Genomic DNA, 25158 nt, shown 5'->3' with positions numbered 1-25158 from the left:
ATGTATATATATATATATATTTAAAGGGTTGGCATGGACTATCTCTTAAACAGGCTTTAAAATTGTGTCTCTAATCATTCCTATCTAATGAAGAAATGCAAGCTATAAAAATGGTAAGTCTTCCTAATCTTACTGGTAAGATATGAATATATATTTATGGCAGTTAAAGAAGTTATTATAAATTATCAGTGGGAGATAAAGTGTTTTTTTAAGTTAACTGTATAATAGCTTTCAAATTTCCTAAAGTACACATTCCAATAGCCCTAGTAGCTTTTGCACTTTTGTAGGAGTATGTACAAAGATATTCAGCACCATGTTGTTTTTTATAGAAAAAAAACAAACACCTTGAACTGAATTAATAAAATGAATTATAGACCACATATCCCATGAACTACTATTTCATGAACAATTGTGTAAGAAGGAATCTTATGTGGAAATACTCATGGAAAGTGTGATTCTATAAAGCATGGTGGTAAGTAGAAGAAGCACACAGTAAAATTATTATTAAAAGCAAAATTTATTGGATTATTTATTCATATTGAACAATGTTCCAACTTAATGTATTACACTTACATTGTCATGATAGTTGTGTAGTTTGGATTCAAAAGTAAGCCTTTGATTGCAGATGAAGAAATTGAGTCATAGAAAGCTTTATAGGCTTACAGAAGATTACAGGGTTAATAAGTGATAGTTCTTGAAAGCAAACCTAAGCAGTGAATTCTGAACTTGTGCTGTTTAAGTTAAATTTATGTTTTTTGATGATCATTTATTATTTTATATATATATATATATATATATATATATATATATATATTTGATTTTGGCAAAACAAGCTAAATTTATGGCTATCTGGAAGATTCCTTATTATTTCCATGATCTATTCATTTTTATATTGATAAGGATAATATTAGAATGTCATAATTAAATATAATCTTGAAAAATTTTATAATAGCTTTTAGAATATTAATATGAGAACTATAATAATAAAAACACAGATTCAGATGGCTATCTTACATGTTATCATCTTAAAAAGTTTTTGGGTTTGTTATGAAGACTGTTTTTCTTTTCTTTATTTATTTCTTACATACATGACAATAGTGGAGTGCAACACATAATTATCCATTCACAGCACAATTTTTTGTAACTCTGTATATAAAGTATGTTCTCACCAAATTATGCCATTATACATGGGCTCTCTTTTTTTTGCATACAATTCTTAATACACCTTTATACCACCATTTATCGTATCTCTGTTTGTATTTAAGGTACGTTGACACCAAATTCACATCTTCATACATGATTGTGAGTGAAATATAAGCATTCCCCTCTATTTAAGATACTGGCTGTATTTAATATGACATTAACTGTTGAATATAGAACCAAGAGAATGAATTTTCTGACAATTATAAGTAAATAGATAAATGTAACACAATTTGTGCCACTCTAAGAAGGTATTCTTAATAACAGTGCATACAAACATGAATCATTCAATAAATTAAAATTGTATATTAACAGACAACTAAAATGTATTAGAGATACCAAATTACCCCATCTATAACTTACTAGTGGTGTATTTAAAAATGAATTAACTTTTCTGCAAATGTTTCATGAAACTGAAAAAAAAAATTCTACACCTCATAGGTCAATGCCAGGGTCATCTAAGCTAAGTCTTATTACTGATGTTTGCCACACATTAGTCCTTGGACTAACAAGCATAAAAGTTTCTACAAGCTTATGTAACAAAATGCTCTTTTTAAAAGTTGCAGATTAAACTTGTTACTGAGAAGTTAAATAGCTCGATATTGGGAGGATATTCATTAAAGTAAATATTTATAGTATCTTTCTATAGTATGGCAATCATTTTATTAAACATCAAGTATGAACTGAAAGTGGTGGAACCCGCCTGTTACCTCAGCAGCTCGGGTGGCTGAAGCATGAGGATTGCAAGTTCAAAGCCAGCCTCAGCAACTTAGCAAGGCTCTAAGAAACTCAGTGAGACCCTGTCTCTAAATAAAATACAAAAAGGGCAGGGGATATGGTTCAGTGGTTAAGTGCTCCTGAGTTCAATCCCCAATGCATACAAACAAACAGACAAACAAAACCAAGTATACATCCTTGGGCAAGACATACAAGATTTTGGCTTCTGTGAATTTTTTTTTTTTCATGTGTATGTGTGTAAGAGGTTGAGAAGATAAGAAAAAAATGATTTAAAAAATAATATGAATTCAGAGAATGATTAATATAATAATATTTTAACATGATAAAAACTAGTAACTAAGAACTTACTTTTAAAAGATTGATCAATGAGCTGCGGTTGTCTCAGTGGTAGAGTGCTCGCCTAGCACATGTGAGACACTGGGTTCAATCCTCAGCATCACATAAAAATAAATAAAGAAAAAATAAAGGCATTGTGTCCAACTACAACTAAAAATGATCCAGATAATAAGGTCAAATGATAATGAAGCCTTTTTGATGAACAAGACACGTATCCTCCCAGTGAAATAGCTTTCCCCTGCAGAAGAAATAGCAAAACAAAGAAAAAGACATGGATGTAAACTAGTCAAAAAGGATGAGCAAGTAGAAACTAGTACAGCTGCAAAGTAGTGAAGATGGGTACTACAGTCTCATTACCAGAGGAAATTAGAAGACAGATTTCTAAAGCATGACAGGAACATCAGGTAGGTTCTAATTTAAGGAGACAGTGTTTCTAAGACTTTATTGAGGGTGTCTACATGAGTTAATCTATTTAGCAGCAATCTAAATTCATCTAATTGCTAGTAATTTTCTGAAAGTTTATTTTTCAAGAAACTGTCTATGTTTTTAGTAGAATCTTGGGAGAAAAATTAACATAGAAACATAGGATTAGAAATGTTTAAAAGATACTGTGTTCATCACAAGGACTCTTTTGTTAGCCAATTTAAATAGAAACAGATGAACAAACAAACAAAATAATGGTGAAAAAAGATGCAGTTTAAAAACAATGTTTTGTTAAGATTTATGATATGACTTTGGTGGGATAGAGGAATTTGAAACTTTTGGCACAATAATTTGTTAAATAATAGCTTGATGATTAATATAAATATAATTGTGTTTTTCTTTATTGAAAATATAAATGATGATTTTTGTTAATTTTTTCCAGAAGATCTAAAATGTTTCATGTTCAAAGGTTTCATTGTTCTCATTAAACCCAGAGTTCACATTTATCACAGGAAATTTCAGCATTAACCACCTTATCACTGAGTTATTTATGAAATGCAATACAGAAAGTAAAATACAGGCATCTTCGTATCTTAATAGAGATATAAGAATGAGTAAATTATTTTTAGGTCAGTTTTCAAATTGATATCAATTACCAAGTTTATTAAAATGTTACCCTGGAAGGAAAAATAGAGTTGATTTTAATATTTCATAATGTTACAGTAATTGAGAAAACATGTATTTTAAAAGTTAGTATTTAAGTTTTGGTTGATTAAGCAATTTATATAATCTCTGCTCTTATGTGCTGCTTGTCTTTAGAGAATCTAAAATATAGCAAGCCCAGAACAAAAAGAAAATATTCACGTTTTAAAGTAAGTGTGAATTTGTGAATTGTTTCTTCTGATGCATTATTGTGTATGCATTTCTTATTTTCAATGCACATTATTATTAAAGAATTCAAGCAACTCTATTGTGGACTATAGGTGGGAAGTTCACATAAAAAATTAATCATTGTAGGGCTGGGGCTATTGCTCAATGGTAGAACATTTGCCCATCATGTGTGAGGTACTGGGTTTGATTCTCAGAAGTACATCTAAATAAATAAATAATGAACAAACAAACAAACAAACAAATAAATAAATAAATAAAGTCTATTGACAACTAAGAAAATATTTTAAAAATAAATCACTCTTCAGTTATTGCAGTGGACTGATTTGCATGATTTGAACAAAGAGGAAAAGGTATCTTTTTGTCCTTATTGTTTGATTATATTTTAAAAGTATTTAGTTTTTTATCACAATTTTAATGAAAATTTATGTGACCTAGGGAGTTGATTTTGAAAGTTATGAAAATTTGATATATAACGTTTTTAGCCTTATTAGTTCTAGCATTATGCTGAATAGTGTAATATTTGGAATGATTTTAAATCATATTATGGAAGTATATTTCTTTGATAATTTAGTCAAATAAATCCATTTGATAAAATGGGCATGGTCAATTCCAAACACTCTACCTACTTTCTCCCAATGAATTCATCACCATGAAGAAAATCTGTCAGTCATTATATTGAAAAATCGTCCATTACAACATTTCAAAAGAAAAAAAAAAGCATAAGAACTTATGGTTAGATGCTGTGCCTGAAGTTCTTAATATAAGTGGGACAATGTCATGTTTTAAATTACTGGTGAACTCTCTTCACCTCAGCTTACTCAACTGTAAGCCAAAAATAATATGTCCCACTCACCTGTAAGTGTGTAAAACTGTGAATAACAAATAGGAAAGAATATACAATATTTTCCATCATATTTATCTTAGTACACATTTAATTGGTTCTTTTTTAAATGTGTTTCAATCATAGGATGGCTTCTGTACTTCCAACCTAATTATTTTTCCGTTATCCATGAATGCAGAAATGTTTTTTTCTAACTCACATACAAGTTTAGGTGCCTAAATGCAGAAATAAAATATCTTATGCTGCTAATGTAGCTTCTGTGTATTCCACATTAATAATAAATTCAAACCCACATTCCCACAGATTTTAGAGTTATTTATTTGTATTTTTAGAGTCATGTAATGCAAAATGCTATTGTGTGGGATGAGTCACTCCCACGAGTGTGACTAGAGACAGCATATTAGTGCTGCTTGACAAAGCGACTTATTATTCAAACATCGAAAGGGAAAATAAATTGTGTTTGAGTGAATGGGAAAGGAGAGTCAGAAGAGGAAAACTATCAGTACAAATTATAACAACCAGAAAATTGGATGAAAAGAATGAAGTCAAAGTTCTACAAGGAATAACAAATAGGAATATGGCCTGCTGTGCTACTTATCAGCTGAACACAGGCCAAGCTTCTTGAGGAAATCCAATTTATTTATAGGAAGTGACCAGAAAGATAAGGCCAGGCAAATGATCCAATGTGTCCTATAACAAAACTTACCAGAGAGGAGATTTTCACAATTCAAAATACTTTCCACTAAACTATGTCATTCATAAGAAAATACTGATTTTAAAATGGCACAAGTAACTGTAGTTTGGTTAGAGTTAATATTATATATCAGAGCTTTTTAAAATTATGCAAAAGAAAAAAAAGGGTCTGACTAATGAAATGGTGAATTCACTCAAAGAAATACTGAATTCTTTAAAATATGTATGAATTTATTCTAAAAATTTAAACACATATTTGTGATCATTTAAAGAACCTCAAAGCTAATTAGGAAAAAATAAAAAAATAAATCTTTGAGCAGAGTTATTTCATATGAAGATTCACAGGTGAAAATGGGTCATATGGACCAGAGAAGAGCATTACCTCTAAAAAACAAAGACCATGTGATAGAAACATGGTGATAATGACAGCAGTCAAATGCACCACTAGGTGAATGGTGAAGCTGGGGAGATAGAAGGAGCATTTTCCTAATTATCTTGAATATATGAAATAAATTATGTACTACAAATAAAACAAGAAAATCCAGGCTTAAAGAAGAGCATTTTCCAAAGAGGAAATTTACATAATATTTTAATCTTCAGATTTTTTTTCATGGAGTCATGAAACCTCCCCAAATCAAGGCAAAACATATTTAGAGATCTGATCCGAGGTGAGTACAATCACTGAAACCTTGTACCAGGCTGGTCTGTATGTGTCTTGTGATTTTATGAATTTGGAAAACAACCAGAATAATTACTGTGGAGTCACAGTTCATTCTTCATATATGCAAATGCAAACAGGAATAGTTTTCCTTTATATGAAGTTCCTTTCAATTCTTATTACTTTGTTCTCCATTTCGAGATTAGCTGTATAACTGACCAAATGGTGCCTCTATGGTTATTAGCTGCCTATTAGCAGAGGAGAAATTAATTGTATCACTGTAATTTAAAAGTACTACAGCATCAAAAATTCTTGAAAGCATTTGCAGGCTTAATGTTGTGCAAAATGATCTATTAGTTATAGCTATATTTAAACCTATGTTGTCTTTATGCTGAAATGGAATCATTTTTCAGCTTGATGAAAAAATGCACTAAGTATCTTCAAAGTAAATTTTTCTAGTGTGTAGGAATTAATATTCTGACAATACATTTCCCTTTATAGCATTTACATAATTTTTCATGACGTCTTTCTCTTATACTGTTCAGTTTCAGTCAGTTCACACATGGGAGTGTGCAAAACCACTGACTTTCTCCTTATATATTCCATTGGAAAAAATATTTGTTTATTATTTAGAATCTAATGTATTCCAAAAGTACATGAAGTCATTAGAGGAAAAAAATAGCATGTGTTAGTTTACATGAAATTTTTTAAGTAGTTAAAAATATTTAGAAACAATTCACTTTATGTGTATGCATCTAATGCAGTCTAGTTTATTCTGTGCGTATGGTGAGCCAAGCATTTTTTTTTTTTGAATAGCAGGAAATACATCTCTGAAGACAAGCAAGTTCACTGTTCTCAGAACTCTTATGTTCATTTGACAATGGACAAAGAAACAAACAGAATGAATAACAATCACATATCCAGACAGAAAATAGGACTCAGAGAGTCATACTCTGCAAATAAAATATTTTTAAAATATTATAAAAATGTTGAATTGCAATGCAGATTGATTTAATATGAGAATGTTCTCTTGACCAGTATTTATATATACTAAGAAATAAGTAATAAAGGAACAAACAAAAAGTACCAGACAGGTTTATTTCAAAAGCTGAAATGAATATCGAATTTTATGACAAATAGGGTAAGTTGACACCATTTATTGTTACTATTCTTTTGCCACATGACTTCTACCAAGGCACGTTACTTCTGCTCAGTATCCACGGATTGTAACATATTACATGCTCTGATGACACAGGTTTTTGTGTTCTGTGCCAGCTCTGAGGTTCCTTCAAGTATGTGCTTAGATTATGCCTCCAAGAGCCTCTTATCACCCTTACACCACATAGGTAGGAAAATACAAATGGTAGAGATGTGATCAGTCAATAAATGGGAGCTTAGATTAAAAGCAGCAACAAGTGTGCCCTGAGTGAAGAAAACACCATGGAGAGTGAACACACTTGTCACTTGGAAAAAGACAGCCTCAAATGTTGTTGTGCCAAAAGATACCAACATGGAGAAAATATCCAAATACCATAAAGTCTTCATTATTTCTGGTCTCCATGTGAGGAATATCACTCTCTGCTATTCGAGTTGCTGTTACAGTCAATCCCACTGAGAAGGCTCAATGGCTCCCAGGGTATCTACGCTCCTTTCTTTCCAGATATTATTCACTTAGAGGCTTTTGAAAATCATTTCCTTTTCTGTGCACTATTCAAACTCAAGTAAGCAACAAGTTAGTGGGATGAAAAAGATAGACTTTCAGCAGCAGCAGCTGCTCAGTAGAAAAAAAAATTGAGAAAAAGGCAAGGGGTGAAATGAAGAAGAAATGAAAATAAACACAGAGAGAGTGTTGCTACTGAATCAAAACCACTGATTTAGGACAACCCTTTCTCTGCACATCTTTTGTAAGGAGTAAGGGAAGAATGAAAAACTGCACTATTATTGCATGACACCAAAACCCTAGAAAAGAGTTTGTAGAAAAATACTCTGATAAGTAGAGAAAAAACAGAAAACGATTGACGAAGGCCCAGAAGGACAAGACCCTAAACTAGAGAATAACCTGCAAATGGTTTAAAATTGATGGATTCAGGGACTCTCGGAGGAAGCTGGGGGAACAGGCATCAGAGGCTCCTACATGCTAACCCACCCTGGCCCTTTCTGACCTATGCAGATGTTGTTTATTTACCAGCAATTTCCTGCTTTCAATCTGACAATATTTGTTGTTGGTATTTTGAATCTCAAGTTTCTACTCCCCCCCTCCATTTCCTTCTGTGGTTATCACATGCAGTTTTTCTAAATGAGGAATATGCCTTTTTTTCTCCCAATTTTCCTCTTACTGACCAACTGGGGACATGCCTGCTATGCAAATCAAAAGCTGTTATACCCTAAACTCCAGATGAAATGCTGATTAAGATCCCTTGGGGGTGGAACACATCTGACTTGGTTACTGTTCTGAAGGGAAAATGAATATAGCAGAAGGTCAAGCTTCCACTGTTGGGAAAATACCCAGAATGGAAACAAACTGATAAGTCACTGCAGGTTCTGGGATACATGATAATAGTTTAACATTGTATATAAAAACAAGAACAATAGCTCACTTAAAAAAATAAGCCAAGAATATAAAAATATAGTGTACAACAATCTAACTTATCAAAAATTGAATTAGAAATAGTAAAACTGTTATAAAAATATTAGAAAATAGGAGATAAGTTAAAGGGGCTCTCACCTACAATATCCTGATCCTTCCTGTAAAGAAGGATGATAAATATGATCAGGGTGGTCACTATTCAATCACCCAGTGGATTTGTACAAAGTCTTAGTGATGTAAATAAATAGTGTAGTCCCCAAAGTGCTATACTTTCTAACCCTGCAATTGCTCAGCATCTGTTAAACCCTTTTCTGTACTTGATCTGTTCTGCTTCTTTCCACTCCCACTTCCCCCAGTGCCTGACTCTAAAGTCTTGTTGGTTTTTACTAATAAAACTATCCAGTATTGTGGCAAAGTCTTCCTCAAGAGTTTCAGGTTTTTTATTTTGTCTACTCATTTACAGAGAAATATGTCTCACAACAGGGATTCATAATCTTTATGTAGATGACTTGTAGGTGACCTCGAAAACTGAAGAGGAAAGCAAAGATAATATTTGACATACCTTTTCAAAGGAAATGAAGTCTCTCTGGACAGATTGCAAAACTGACAAAGTGCACTAAAATATTTGGGGCATCTGTTGTCAGTTGCAGTCAATAAAGTATTTCAAAATAGGACTCGGTCCATTCTGCAAATGAGATAGACAACTACAAAATGAAAAGGTTAGATAATTTTGAGAACTAGTATGGTATTTCAGACAAGGGATATCAGCTTTTTTTTCTTTCCACTTTGATTATTTTTCTTTTTCTCCCAAAATTTTTGAGGTATGATTGACAAATAAAGAGTTTATATTTAAGGTAAGCAAAGTAATGTTTAGATATATGTATTCACTATGAAATTGTCACAATCAAGTTAATTAATATACCCATCATCTCACATAGTTACATTTTGTGTGTGTATATGTGACATAAAAACTTACGATACAGACCCTTAGTAAATATCAAGTATCTAATATAATATTATTATTTATATCCCATTTAATGAGAAGAGATCTCCCAAACTTATTCATCCTTTAAAACTGAAACATTTTGCTTTTGCACTCCCATGTCTGCATTTCACAGAACCCCCAATCTCTGGTAACTATCATTCTACCCTCTGCCTCTTTGATTTGAACATTTTGGATTCCATGCATGGTTTATATCACTCGAAGTGATGTTTCCTGACACATTCCTATTATTTTCAAATGACAAGAATTACTTTATTTTTAAGGCTGAATAATATTCTATTGTATTTTTGTCTATGAAATATACCTATGTGTATAATTGTGTATATATGCTTATATACGTATGTACAAACATTTATCTATTCATATACCAATGGACATTCCATTGCCATGTTACAGTAATATCACTACATATTAAAGTTATATAATTCTAGAAGATAGACCGTGTTACAGAACACAGAACAGACACAATCATAGTCTTTAAGCAACCTGCATTCCTTCACATAGCAAAGGGAACAAGTGACCTGCTAATGTAAGAGACTGATTTGGTTCTCTGCAGGTCGGGATCATGTCAGCTGGAGAGAGCAGACTCTCAAGCTCTGTAGGTACCTGTGGCCTGCAACTTAAAATAGCATTTTGATTTTATCTACATTTCTTTCTTCCTGCTTCCTCAAACCTCCCTTGAAAAACTCTTGCTCTCCTACAGGAGAAATATGGTCTTTAGACAATAGTCCACTATCATCTTGGTCATTTGGCTTTTGAAATAAAATCACTTTCCTTGCCTCAGTACCTTGATTCTCAACTTTGTTGCCTTGTCATGTGGTCTGTCAAAAATGTCATAGCTATAGTGACAAATGATGGAAGGAACAAGTGAGTGAAGATATCTCTGAGATACTGATTTCATTACCTTTGTATATGTACACAGGAGTGGGTTTGTCAGATCACTGTGGGTGGTTCCATTTTTACTGTCTTCAGGAATTTTCATACTAATTTCCATAACAAGTATCCCAAGTTTTCTAGAGAGGACAAATCTACTGCTGAAGCAATTGATTCATGAAAATTCTCCAGACCCTTGGAATCAGTTTCCTGACTCTGAAAAGACTTTTAAACAACAGAAATTGGCTGTATTCTCTCTGACAACTTTGGCAATTCCAAATGTTAGGGGGCGGGAAATTCACTTGTTTTGTCATGAAAACCAAAGTACTGGTGTGCAATTTTACAACTCAAAAGTTGTAAATAGCCTAGAGACCAGAATTACTACATGACTTCTGGAGGTAAGAGCACAGGACGTGCCAGGATGCCTCCAAGACTGCAGGTAACAACCACACTTATGAAAAATCTGTAACCCTACCTAAAGCCCTTGACAACTAATTGTGAAGCTCAGCATACTGGGCACTTTGCAGTATATTGGCAGAAGAGCTGTAGGCAAGCATTATTATCAGTACCTGATCTGTCACAAGGCGATGGAATCTCCTAGACCCTGCAGATCCTGATGGATCATATAATAATAGAAAACACAACACCAATCCCCAACCAAACTGGATCGTTCTGGCAGTTTTATTCCCAGTACAATATGATAACTTTTGCACTGGGTTATACCCTTGGGATAAAAATGGTCAATTTAAGTTTTCCCCTGTTGGGATGGCTTCTCTTGAAATTTGGAAGTTTATGTTTTGTCTGTAACTAAATAGGCACAGCTGCTTAATTAACTGCAGTTACTAGAGCTGAAATTCTTTATTTAGAAGTTAAGTTGTGTGGTCATGTATATGTGTGCATGTGTAATTGAAAAGTATGTGCATGCGTGTGTTTGGTGTCTGTCATATAAACAACAGAGAAATTTGAACAAATAGAGAATTCTTTTCTTTGAAACAGAACTGAAATATTTCATGGAAAGTTGATATCTCATTTGTGAGAGGCCTCACAGCTGCCTACTTATCAACCATCCATTGTGGAGTTCATAGAAGCAAAATAACAAAATCTCTATATGTGAAGATTTTGCAGATAATGCTGTGAAAGTTGACACTGTTAAACATGGAGATTTCAAACTTAGAAGTTCCACTTTACATAAACAAATTTTCATTAATTTAAAAATAAGCTTCTCTGAAGGAAAGTCAATAGAAGTGATAAATGAATTCCAACTCTTCTACAAGATTTTATTTAACAAAAATAAATCATATGCTTTGGTCTGTGTGGTTAGAATTTTTGTGTTACCTCCCAAACAATTTTAGTAACTAGACTCTTAGATTATCTATAAAATAATAAAATGATCCAGGTGTGATGGCAAACACCTATAATCCTAGAAACTCATGAGGTGGGGACAGGAGGATTATAAATTTGAGGCCAACCTCAGAAATTTAGCAATACCCTGTCTCAAATTTTAAAAAAATAAAATAAAAAGAACCGTAGATGTAGCTCAGTGGTAAAGGCTCCTGGATTAAATCTTCAATACCAAAAACAAAAATAGAAAACAAACAAAAATAAGAATGAAATTGTTCAAAATATATAGAGAGGTGGTGTTTTGTCAGGAGAATTCTTTATAAGGAATTTTCCAGGTACATGCACGAAGATTCCCCACCAATTTATGAGTTGGGATTCACAATATACATGCCTATTGAAGGTAAGATATTATTATGATTTGGATCTGGAATGTGCCAACAAAGCTTTCTGTGTTGAACATCTCGTTCCCAGTGCAGCAAATCAGAGGTGGGGTTTTTGGGTAATGATTATATCATGAGAATTTTGTTCTTATCAATGGGTTAATCCATTGACAAATTCAATATCTGATGGACTTATTGGGAGATGGTGGAAACTGTATAAGGTAGGGCTTAGTTTGAAGAACTGGGTCACAGAGGGTTTGCCCTCATATATTTTGTCAGTAGCCACTTCCTCCTTATCTTCCTCTGCTAACTGGCTACTATGAGGATAGACCTCTTTTCTCTACCATATCCTCCATGCCAATATATTCTTCCTCTCTATAAACCCAAGGTGATGAGCTAACAACTATTGACTAAAACCTTTAAAACTGTAAGTCAAAAAACATCTTTTCTTCTTTAAGTTTATTTTCCTCAGGTATTTTGTCATAGCAAATGAAAGAAGACTAACACAGATGTTTGGTCTAATTATGGTATATATGATATGTGGATGCCCTAAAGTTTTGTCTCTACAAAAGCAGATTAATTAAACTAATGTCTTAAGCCTCTCTAATATACAAAAGTTTTACTTTGGGGCTATCAGAGTGTAATAAATCAGCCAGAGGATTTAATTTCTGTTACTAATTTTGTCTAGTAATCAAACAGATGTTTATGGGTTCCTATTAACTGTCATATTCCTTTCTATTCACTCCTTTGGATAAGCATAATGGATAAATCAAAATAAAACAAACACAGAGCAGAGCAAAACAAAATTTCATGACTCAATAGAAAGCCTTGCTAAAACAACCAAAAATTTCACTATTCACCTCATTAAAATCAACAGTAATGCTGCCAAAGAAGAATATATCTTCCTTTGAACTTGTTTTTGATATAAGTGTGAACTTGGATCTGAGGCCCTGACATGTGCCTAATTTAATGGATTCCTCTCATAATCATAGTATTTCAAATGGGCTTGTCTTTTCTGGAGAAACCTAAGACATAAAATTAGAAGTCCCTAAATTGACCTACTTGAGGAAGGCTGTCATTCCTCTCTGTTGGGAAATTTCACGTATGTGAAAGTGTTCCAGAGGAAACATAGGTGTAACCAGGCTGAGAGGGACTTTTCAAGTGCTGCTGATCATTTGGACAGCACTAAACATACAATAAATCTGGCTAGACCCGCATTTCCCAGGTAAAACTCTCAAATCAGGAGGACTGGTCTGTGGGTTTTTATCAGGTACTTGAAATAGATTCTGACATATCTCATACTGATACTTAACTGAAAGGAGGTATTCTAGAGAACATACTACTATTATTTCGCCTTGTTCTCTTCTTCACAATGATGGGTACTTCAGTTACTTTAAGAATCCTATTGTATTGGAAAACAAACCTGTAATTTGTAACATCACTTTGTCTTTTTTTTTATTCCCAGAAAATATCCCCATAGATATTTAAGGCAACAACTAGGTACTGAAATTATGAGTGCACCAAGAGTGATAAAAGGATTTCATATAAAAGATAAACTGCTAATTAGTAGAGAAACAGAAATCTGACATTTATAGATGGAGGTTGCAAAAGACAGTGTTCATGTCATTCATTTAACTTTGGGATATAAATTCTCTCCAGGAAACAAATTGATAGATAAACAGAGGTGAGTGCCTATTATTCATGGAGACTTAATTGACTATTATAATAATGTAAGTATTGATTTAGAACAATGTGAAAAATGGCCTATAGGTTTTATTTGTCCTAAAGACTTAAAACGATTAGAACTATGTACATTAAACATGTCAATCTGTACACTTCACTGGGTGCCTTAAAATAGGAATTTGATACTAGATAATGCCCATGAGTGTCTGATTCACATCTGTGAAAATTGTTTAGGGAGATAGAATAATTACCAAAGGAACTAGATTATTGTGTAAATGTAAGGAGACTTAGGTGATTAATGAAAACTCAAAAGAAATTTATTGGGCTTCACAAGAAAATCCCTTAGTTAGAAATTTAGATTGTCAAGCTCCACAGTTACACTATTCCTTTGTGTGAGTGGATAAGATTATATCAAGTACTATAGAATAATAATAAAATAGTTTATCACCTAAATGTTCAAGCAATAAAGGCATTGCACAATTTATGTAATTAATGTATGATAAAATAGAAATTGTCACACATTACTAAAGAAGAGCAATCTTTAACCATTCACCATCAATATGATATATTGAAACATTCCCTCAAGGAAAATGTTGTACTGGATTTTTTTTTTTTTTTTTTTAGATGCTATGGTAACTCTGACAATTCCTTTGTCTTGTATCTTATTTTGGAATTGCTAGATCTTTATATAACCACAAACTGCCTGGAAAAAGGTTGAATTTTCAATGAAAATAATTATAATAAAGTAGTTCTATTATCAAATGTAGCAGTGGGTGCATAGTGTGAAGTTAAACAAAACCTAAAACATAATAATTATTTTTTAACTTTTAGCACCAAAAGATAAGAGAACTACCCCACTCTATTTTGACATTCCCTTAAACATTGCATTTGTAAGTAATTTCTTTATAGCTTTGAAATGTTCTCAACTTTTTTAAAGGATAAATGAACCTGTTTTTTTTTTTTTTTTTTTTGCCAGTTTTGTGTCCCGGGACTGCCTTACTTGAGGGTTTTAGAGACTTTGAAATGTGAACATCAAGGACCATGGTAGGCAATTTGCATTCCACCCTGAGGAGGTTAGCCTAGGTGCTTAGCTCTTTAGCTGTAACTTCTGATTTTTGAAGATTCAAAGAAGCGAATAGAATCACAAAATAAACTCATTTTCTTAGCCCCAAAAGGAAAAATCAGGGCAAATATGCATTTCAGAGTCTTGACTAATTTTATGTTAATAAAGTTTCAGTATGATATGTTCTTTCCAAACATCCCTACCCTCATTACTCAAAATCAGACCACTTATGCTGCTACATTTTGCATATAGTCATAGGTACCAACAGTCTTCACAGTGTCTTATCCCTCTCCTTGGTGCTACCTATCATCACAATGCCTTAATGTGAATTCCCTTACATTGAACAAATGGGGAATTTATTTTTAAAATATTGTTTATTCATGCCAATATAATTCTTATACAAAATATTTTTTTCTGGTAAACAGTCCCATATATCTTGGGAAAAAGTCAGCTTTTGCCAAGTTCTCACAATTAGGCGTTTTCTAAATCCCCCAAATTAAAAAAATATATATATTTTGTAAAAAAATTTTAGATGAGTACTTTCTTGCTTTGCTCACATTTTCATGAATACCTGAAGAGTAGCATATAATGAAATTTTGCATTCTAATAATATGTAAATAAAATGTACAATTTTCAAAAGAAAAGTGAATAGCCCATTTATTTTATTCACTACCTCAACCAATTTTCCAAACTGTTATGCAATTAACAGTAAGTTCATTTAAGTTCACATTCATTTCTAAACATTCCAGTTATTCCAGTTCCACTTAAATTTTCATGAGATCAACTTTTTAGATTTCATATATTAATGGGATTATATGATACCTGTCTTTCTGTAATTGGCTCATTTTACTCAACATCATCTCAAGTTTTTCTCATATTGTCTCGAATGACAGGACTTCATTGCTTTGTGTGTCTGAATAGAATTCAACTGTGTCCGTAATACATTTTGTTATCTATTCATCCATTGATGGACACTTCATTTATTTCCATTTCTTGGTAATTGTGCATAGTTCTGCAATAAATATGGAAGTACAAATGTCTCTTCAACTAATTTCATTTACTTTGGGTACATGTCTGGCACCAGGATTGCTGCATCATGTGCTAGTGCTAGTTTCAGTGTTTTAAGAACCACCCTGCTGTCTTTCATAATGGTTTTACTAATATGCATTCCCACCAACAGTATGCAAATATTCACTTTTCTCTACATCCTCAACAACACATGTTAACTTTAGTCTTTTTAAAATCCATTCTTTTTTAAAAATACCTTTATTTTATTTATTTATTTTTATGTGGTACTGAGAATGGAACCCAGTGCCTCACACATGATAGGCAAGCACTCTGCCACTGAGACACAACCCCAGCCCCTGTTGGCTACTTTTCATCTTCTCTTGGGAAATGTCTATTAAGGTCTAGTGCCTGTTTTAAAAATTAGGATATTTGGAGTTTTTCTATTTTTGAGGTTTTGGAGTTCCTCTTATATTCCAGATACCAACCATTGCCAGAAATATAGTATGACAATATTTGTTGCAGTCATGAGAGTTGTCTGTTTACTCTGTTGTTGTTTCTTTTGTGAAGCAGAGTATTTCTAGTTTGATGTCATCCCAATTGTCTGTCTTTGCTTTTGATTTCTGTGTTATTTGTATTTTGTCCAAAATAACTGTGTTCACTCCAATGTTTTGAAGCTTTTTCCTATGCTTTCATATAGTATATGCAGAGTTTCAGTATGTCAGAAGTTCTTATATTTTTTATGTAACATGTCAGAGTTTCTTATATTTTTGCCTTCAATCTATTTTAAATTGAGTTTTTTAATTGGCTAGACACGGGGTATACTTTCATTCATCTGCCTATGGGTATACGGTTTTTCTAGCACTATTTATTGAAATAGGTTTTCTTTCTCCAAAATATGTGCTTGTGCTTTTGAAAATATTGGTTGACTACAGATGTGTGGATTTACTTCTCAGCTGTATGCTATGTTCCATTGTTTCAGCTATTGTTTACTATCCCAGTGCCATGTTGATTTGATGACTGCAGCTTTGTAGTACAATTTGAAGTCAAGTAGTGTAAGCCTCCTGTTTTATTCCTTCATCCACTCAAGATAAATTTGACCATCTTCAGTAAATTAGCAAGGCCCTAAGCAACTTAGCAAGACCCTGTCTCAAAATAAAAAATAAAATGGGCTGGAGTTGTGGCACAGTGGTTTCACATTTCTGGGTTCAATTCCAGATACTAAAGTAAAAAAATAAAAAAGAGAAAAAGATGACTTTTGCTATCTATGTTTGTGTGTGTGTGTGTGTGCGCACGCGCGCATGTGTGTGATTGTGTCTGTGATTTCACATACATTTTATAATTGTTTTGTCCATATTTGTGAAGAATTTCATTGGAACTTTGATCAGGATTTCATTGAATCTGCAGATTGCTTTAGGTAACATGAACATTTCAAAATGTCTTTCCATAATTTTGTGACCAACCTCTTCAATTTTTATCAGTGTTTTATAATTTTCATTATAGAGATCATTTATCTATTTGATTAAATTAATTCGTGCTTCTTATAGTTTGGATACAAAGTGATCCCTCAAAGACTTGTCCATTGAAAGTTTGGTCCCTAATTCGGCAATGCTCAGTGGGAACTGATTGCATCATGAGTACTCTGCCCTCACCAGTAGATTGATCCATTGATTGTTGCATGGACTGACTTCCTAAAATCAGTTAAAATTGTAAGTGGTGGGACTTTGTTGAAAGAAGTAGGTCACTAGGAGTGTGTCATAGATGTGCATGTCTTGTCCTGGGTCTATGTATCTGTTCTGTCTCTGTTTCTCTTTCCTGGTTGCCATGAGCCAAGCAGGTTTCATTGGCCACAACTTCTCCTATGATATTCTGCCTCACCTCAGGTCCAAAGCAATGGGGCCAGCTTTCCATGAATTGAAGCCTTGAAAACCGTGGGCCAAATATGTATCTTTATTCCCTTAAGTTATCTATGTGAGATATTTTGATCAAAGCAATGAATACCTAACACAACAGGCATTTGTTCATGGTATAGTAAATGGGATTACTTTCTGATTTTTAGTTCAGATAGTTTGCAATTAAAATATAGCAATGCCACTCATTCTTGTTTGTTGAGATCGTTTCCAGAAATTTCGTTATTTATTAGTTTTCATAGTTGTTTTTTTTGTGGAATCTGGGATTTTCTACATAGAAAATAATGTCATTTTTAAACTATAAAAATCTGACTACTCCTTTCCAATTTGAATACCTTTAATTTTTTCTCTTGCCTCATTGAAAAGTGGTGAATGTGGACATTTGTGTTTTTATAAGAATATTTATCATTATTTTTATTTTTACTAATCTTCTCTTAGAGACTCATTTATTTTATACATATAACTTATTTGGCGAGATTTAGAAAAACACATAGAAATATATGCTTGTTAATCTTCACCCAATGATAGTCATTAAAATGTGTGCATTCTTGTACATATATTCATACATAGAAACAAGTTAAATTAATGACAGTATGTTATTTTTAAATTTTGTATTGTTATGGATAAGTTATTCATTCTGTGTACTGGAATATAGATTAAATATTTTGTCATGACAATAAGGATATTTTAAAAGCACGGTTTTCATGGCTGCATCCTATTCTCTAAATCCCAGAATCTAATCTGTTATTTGAATTCCCTTCAAAAGGACTGTGTGGTATTTTTAGTTTTTTCATATTCAGTCTATTTGTACATTAAAAAATTTAAAACAAAATTAATATGCATTTTTAAAGTCAGTCTTTTTTGGAAAGTGTGAATACACTTTCAATTACATATATATCAACAGATTCAAATATACCAAAATCAAATGTTTCATTGCAAAATATTTATACATTGGAATACATATGTTTTATAAATTTCCTGTCAAAGAGGTAATACCAAATGATCAACAATTTGGCTTAATATGTAATTACTTAATTTCACTTCAAAGTGAAAACATAAAGTGATTTTTGAAATTTTTCCAGATTTTTGTATGTTCATTTTTTTCAATAAGAAGTAATTACAATTTTTAAATTACATTTCTTTGATTTTATTATTTTTGTTTAGAAGTATCAGTTTGGAAACTGAACAGTTTTCCCAATTTAGAATTTTTTTTTGGTTAGTGTGATCCCATAAATATATTACAGGTATCTGATTTTTTGTCTAAGTGCCTATAATATTTTTCAAGATATTTTCTATTCTTTATTTATTAATATAGAGACTATCACAATTTACTCATAGATAATTAATGTTTCTCTTCTCTGTAATTTCTTCACTTCTCTTCCTTGAAAATCCTAATTTCCAAATCAGATAAAAGCATTATATAATTCTACAATTTACTATGTTGACTTTTATAAACAAATTATTAATATAAACAGATTTGAATATAAGTTCATAATTTATTATTTAGAATAAGAAATATGTATTTTTAGAAATTTTTGTATGTGTATGCACATACACATTTTCTGAGATGAGTAATATACTGCTCAAGTTTAATTATATTAAACATATTTTTACATTCAGAACTAACTGCTCTGTCTATATATAAGTTGGTTCTATGATTAATTAATTCTTTGACTTTTAAGAATAAAAAGATTAAATCCTTGTTATTCTATTTTTTTCTTTATTTTGGATCTTTAAAGTAATTTGACTATAGATATTATAAATGAAATTTAGTATATTTTAGTTAAGCTTTGAAAATATTTGTTAGTGTATCACTTTAATTAAAATAATTTAATGTTCTTAAGTTATTGATATCATTGAGACATGTAATTTTTCATTGAATAATGTATAATCCTCAGTTTGCTCATAATATTTTATGAAAACAAGGTTTCATGCCTTAAACAACATTTCAATATCACCTATAAATTTGATATATAGGTAAGTGCATTCACTAATTTAATGAATTTTTGTTTTGTTTTGTTGTTTTTTTGGTGCTGGGAATTAAAACTATAGACTCATGAATGCTAGGCTATTACTCTATCATTGAGATATACTTGGTCTTATAATTCTTAAATTGCTGCAAGATAATGTTTGCCTTAAATTCACTCCTTTCAAGTGCATTTGCTGATGCTGTACTTGCTATTAACATTTTATGTAATACAGGGATTGCTAACGATGCTCCTCCAACATTTTCTTCATTATACAAGTATGCCAATCTAGCAGCTCCTGCAGTGATGTCTTCTGTCACTTCAAAGTTGTTTATTTCTCTTTTATTTATTTATTCATTTTTTATTTATTTATTTTTTATTGGTTGTTCAAAACATTACAAAGCTCATGACATATCATCTTTCATACATTTGATTCACAGGTTATGAACTCCCATTTTTACCCCAAATACAAATTGCAGAATCACATTGGTTACACATCCACGTTCTTACATAATGCCATATTAGTGCTGAGACAATGACTGAATAACAGTACCTTACCCAAAATGGTACCTAAAACTCAAGAACTGAGTACTAAAAACATTGCTTCAATTTCTTCAAAGTAATCCAATTTATGCCTTAGATATCCTGGAGTTAGAGGTTAAATACTATTTCCAGAGAAGATCACACACTTGATTAACATTCTTATCAATTTAAATCTGTTATTCATAGTACCATGGTTTTGAAAGCACTCTATTAATGGATCATTTTCTAAGAAAAAGTCTCTTAGACTTCTTAAACAGACTTCTAGGGAATTTCCTAGAATGTTTCAGTGCTTCCATGATGCCACACATGGACAGTGCCTCTGTTGTAGCAGGAGTACTGTCACAACTGTTATCTATGGTAAACTGAAAATAAAACATACAGAAGGGGCTATTGAAGTATAGCTTCCCCTACAGCCTAGTATGCAGTGGAAATTGGCATGTAGAAGGTGTATTGGGAGATGCATTGGGATCAATAGCGGTGGGTCAGAGAGAGGAGAAGAAACCATGCTGAATTCAGAAGTAGAAATATTTAAATAGCATTGTAGTAACTATAAGAACCTACCTAGCTGACTCATTGGGAGCTCTGAAGCTATGATAATCCATCATAATCTCTCAAAGTTTTAACAATATTGTTGAGCTAGTCTATGATTCTTCTAGGGATATCACAACAAAACAGCATATACCAAGTGTCTTAAATGGGACACATTTGTTGTCTCACTGCTTGGAATTTTGAAATTCAAGGTCAACCTCAGCATTGGATTCTCCTGACACTGCTGTTTTTAACAAACAGTTGATCACCTCCTTGCTGTGTGCTCATATGGCTTTTCCTCCATGGAAGTGCATCACTGGAATCTCTCTGTTTAGACTGACACCAGTCGTATTAAATTAGAGTGCCACACTTGTGACCTCATTGAACTTTGATTACCTGCTTAAAGGCTTTATCTTCATAAATAATCATATTGATGTTTAGAACTTCAACATAGACTATTATTTATTTATTTATTTTCAGTTGGAGTCATAATTTAGCTCAAAATGAAATGTGTGTTATAGCATTGCATTTGTCAATCATTGCATGAGAGTTGCCTGAGAAAGTGGGCATACCTTTGACCTGAGTGGTGCCATTCAAGTCAACTGGTTATTCCTCCAGTTTCTGAATATATAAATTAAATGAACATGCTTAATGATTGGTAAAGACCTCATGTTGGTATTTTTTACAGATTTATTTTATAGACTGAGTACCTTTAATATGAAAATTTAAAATCTGAAATGCACAAATTTTTTTTTCATTCAGTGTTTCCACACATAGAACACTCCACACTTAACCTCATGTGACAGACTACTGTCAAAATATGAGCACAAAAAGACATTGTATAAAATGACCTTCTGCCTATGTGAATAAACTGTATATAAAAATGAATAAATTTTGAGTTCAAACTGGGCCCCATACTCAAGGTATCTCATTAATTGTATGTAGATATTTCAAAATGTGAAAAAAAATCTGAAATTTGAAACATTAGTGGCCTAAAGAATTTTGAATAAAAGATATTCAATCTATAATCCAAATGAAGTAATTTAAATTTGTGTCCCTGCCATCAGGGTAGTAAATCAAAACTAATACTGTCTTCCAGGGACATTGGTGTAATAATGTTACCCTCAAAATCTTGAGAATAAAATTAGTCACTTGGTTGCAAATTGATTACATCAAGCAATGATTCATCTTGACTGGGATTGATGCACAATGCAAATAATTAATTTACCTTTTCTGCCTGGAGTTTTATCCAGCTCTACTGTCTGGTGAATACAGAGTATGTGATTTACTCATTTTAAATATCATATAACTGAGTAACATCTCTACTTTTCATAATAGATGGTGTGTACCTTCTAAGAGGCACATGATCATGTGATAAAATTGTCTTAACAACTCATATGGTGTTTACCTGTGTGTTAAAAGACATCAATATCTAGAGAAATCAATGCAAATCCTTGATCTTGAATTGTGGTCCGTCAAGCTTGTCAGAAAACATATTTAAGCTGCAGAGTATGTATTATTTTATTATAGAAGCCCCATCTTGTAGAACCTGCCAAACTGGTGGAACATTGAATGAATAATTAAAAGAACATTTTTTTTTTACTGATTTGATTTTGTTATCATGGACCATATCTCACAATGGGGTATGCACTATGATCTATGAGCCATCATATGTGTTCTGATCTTGAGAAGTTAGATGCATTATTTTGGGAACCAAAGGATAGACATAGGCATGGTCCTACTATTCACTACTGTCAATGACATATTCAGAAAATTTTAGATTCTTACTTCCACAAATGTAGACCATTTTCTCTCAATTTTGCTCATTTTTTTTTCTCAGGGAAAACTGCAATAATACCAGTGAGTTTAAATGTTTGATTGCTTTACAATCTGCTGGATTTCTCATGCCCATGTAGCAGATGGCACAGGGAAGAATTCCATATTAGGAAGAGTAGGTGACTCTACTCTTCATGAAAATGCAAGATAATTATTTTATAGAGACAATTATGAATATATTTTAGTACTCCATTCAACAACTGTATGTCTGCTGATTCCCTTACATCCCATTATAAGGGGAGATTGACAAAGGAAACATGATCTTAAGGGCCTCTTCAAATAAGAAATGCTAGCTTGATATGGGGAGGGTCTTGAATGAGTGATAGAGATAGAAAATAATGAGTTTTAATTTAACCTCAAGTTCAGCCACTGCAGGAAGCATACCTCCTTCACAAAGCTGGTTTATCCATCCTTCAGCTTTGTGAGAACTGCATGTTGAAGGCATAATTGATTTTTTTTTTTTGTTCCCCAGAAAGAATAATCCTAAAAGGAGAGACCTTGTTTGGGAGATTATTCATCACCATACACCAGTGTTCATTGAATGAATAAATGATTGACTATCATGAAAGAATAAAAGGTACACTTTAAAAATGAATAAATGTGAATGTGTATTGAATAAATGTGTATGTGTATAAAATCTATTGAAATTATCTGTTATAAATTAGGCTACTACATCTCTGTTGTATCAAGGAGAACATTACCATTGAGTAGAAAAGGATTGTTATCAATTATAAAGCTTATCAACTACAACTATTTTAAATTAATGTGATATAGTGCACAGACTTTCCATACAAACCTGTACTCTAACACACAGTTTTATACTATAACCATGTTTTTGTGATAAAATCAGTTTTATTAGAAAAGTATATAGATATATTTAAAGGATAATCTATATAAGGTCTATAAAACATTCATTATAAAATAGAATAATAGTTATCATTTCTTCTGTTTTTAATATATTTTATTTTAACTAACAAAAATCATACATCTTTTTGCTTCCCATGTAGTACTTCAATACTGTATGAATTGTGCAGTGTTTAAATCAGTGAAAATAAAACAGGTTATTCAAACATGTATAATTTATTTGGGATTGAAAACATTAAAAAAAACTTTCTTCTTGATTTTTTTAAACATTTAATACATTACTATTATTTACAGACTGTCTAGTATGCAATAGAGCACCAAATTTTACTTTTACCATCTATCTACAACTTATCCCATTAAATCAACCTTTCCCCATCACTCTTCCCTCCACTTTACATACACTAGTCTGTATCCGCTATTCTAATCTCAACTTCAGTGAGACAGACTTCTTTAGATTCCACGTGAGTAAGATATTGCCATTCAGTTTTACTGCATATATTGACACCAGATTGGCTATAGTCACAATATATTATAAATATAATATAATATAAATAAGTTTATGTATTAATGGAGATTTTATACACTCAGAAAAATACTAAGAAATGAGCTGGATTCCCAAGAGTTTTAAGAAGAAAATGAGATTTAAGGGTCAAATAGTTTTTAGTTCCCTCCTGAGAAAGTTTTACAACCTTTAATGCTTTAAAGTATAAATACTGAACTTAAATTTAGAAAGTAACAACATTTGATTACTGTATTATAAATGATAAATCATACAAGCATTGAAATTTGACACTTAATTAATAAGGGAAATACCTTAAATTATTTATTATGTAAGTGTTTTCTGAATTTATAAAATATAAAAATATAATTCTTGTGCAAAATGATCAAGTCAATATGCTTAACTTTAAAACATTACAATAAATTGACAAATATGAGAAAAATTACACATAACAAAGAATATTTATTTTTTAACCTTTTACAACACAACAATTCCAACCAAATTTAGCATAAAATTCACAAATCAATGAGCATTTTAATATAGATTTTTGTTTGTTGTTTGTTTTAGAGATATATACACATTAAGGTACCGTATATTTTCAGATTTGTCATATCATGTCCCTGACATGTAAATCTATGGCTACTTTTGGAATACTTGTTGAGTAAAGTAAGTAATATAACCAATTGTCATTGAGTTTGTGGTCTTGGGACACTTTAAATGTATATTCACTACAACAGCATAAAAATTAATTTATAACTATGTAAAATATTATTAGAAATAGTATGTTAAACTGGAACTTAAGAGTGTATGTAATAAACTATTCAAAGGACGCAATGAAGACCAAAATTATTTGCTATAATAATCAATAGGAATACTAAAGTGTTCATTCTTTATGTATTCAGCAATTACTCAGCAAGTACTGATAGCAGACTCATGCTAGTTGTTAAAATTTGTAATACATAACTCATTTAGTAGTCAGGGTACAACCCTCTTGCAGGTGCTCTTCTCCAATACCCTTTTACCAAAGAACCCAACTCCTCACAATTAAAGCCTTATTCAGTCTATATAAAACATGTGATCTCCAAGATAATGTTTTAAGTCTGTTTCCTATCTATTGTGAATAGTCAACACCAGCATCACAGAAGTTTTAAATAGTTTGGATAATATTACAGATTCGTATTGAGTCAACTAATGATATTGTGGATCACAGAGATATTTTGTTAAAGATATGAAGGTGTAATCAAATTAACAAATATATTTTTTAATATTTAAAATGTTAGATCAAGGCATAAGGGG

The sequence above is a fragment of the Marmota monax genome, unplaced genomic scaffold (assembly GCF_021218885.2).
Source record: "Marmota monax isolate L192 unplaced genomic scaffold, Marmota_monax_Labrador192_F-V1.1 WCK01_AAM20220418_F8-fsc00241, whole genome shotgun sequence".
Taxonomy (NCBI): Eukaryota; Metazoa; Chordata; class Mammalia; order Rodentia; family Sciuridae; genus Marmota; species Marmota monax.
Note: the sequence above shows the minus strand (reverse complement) of the source record.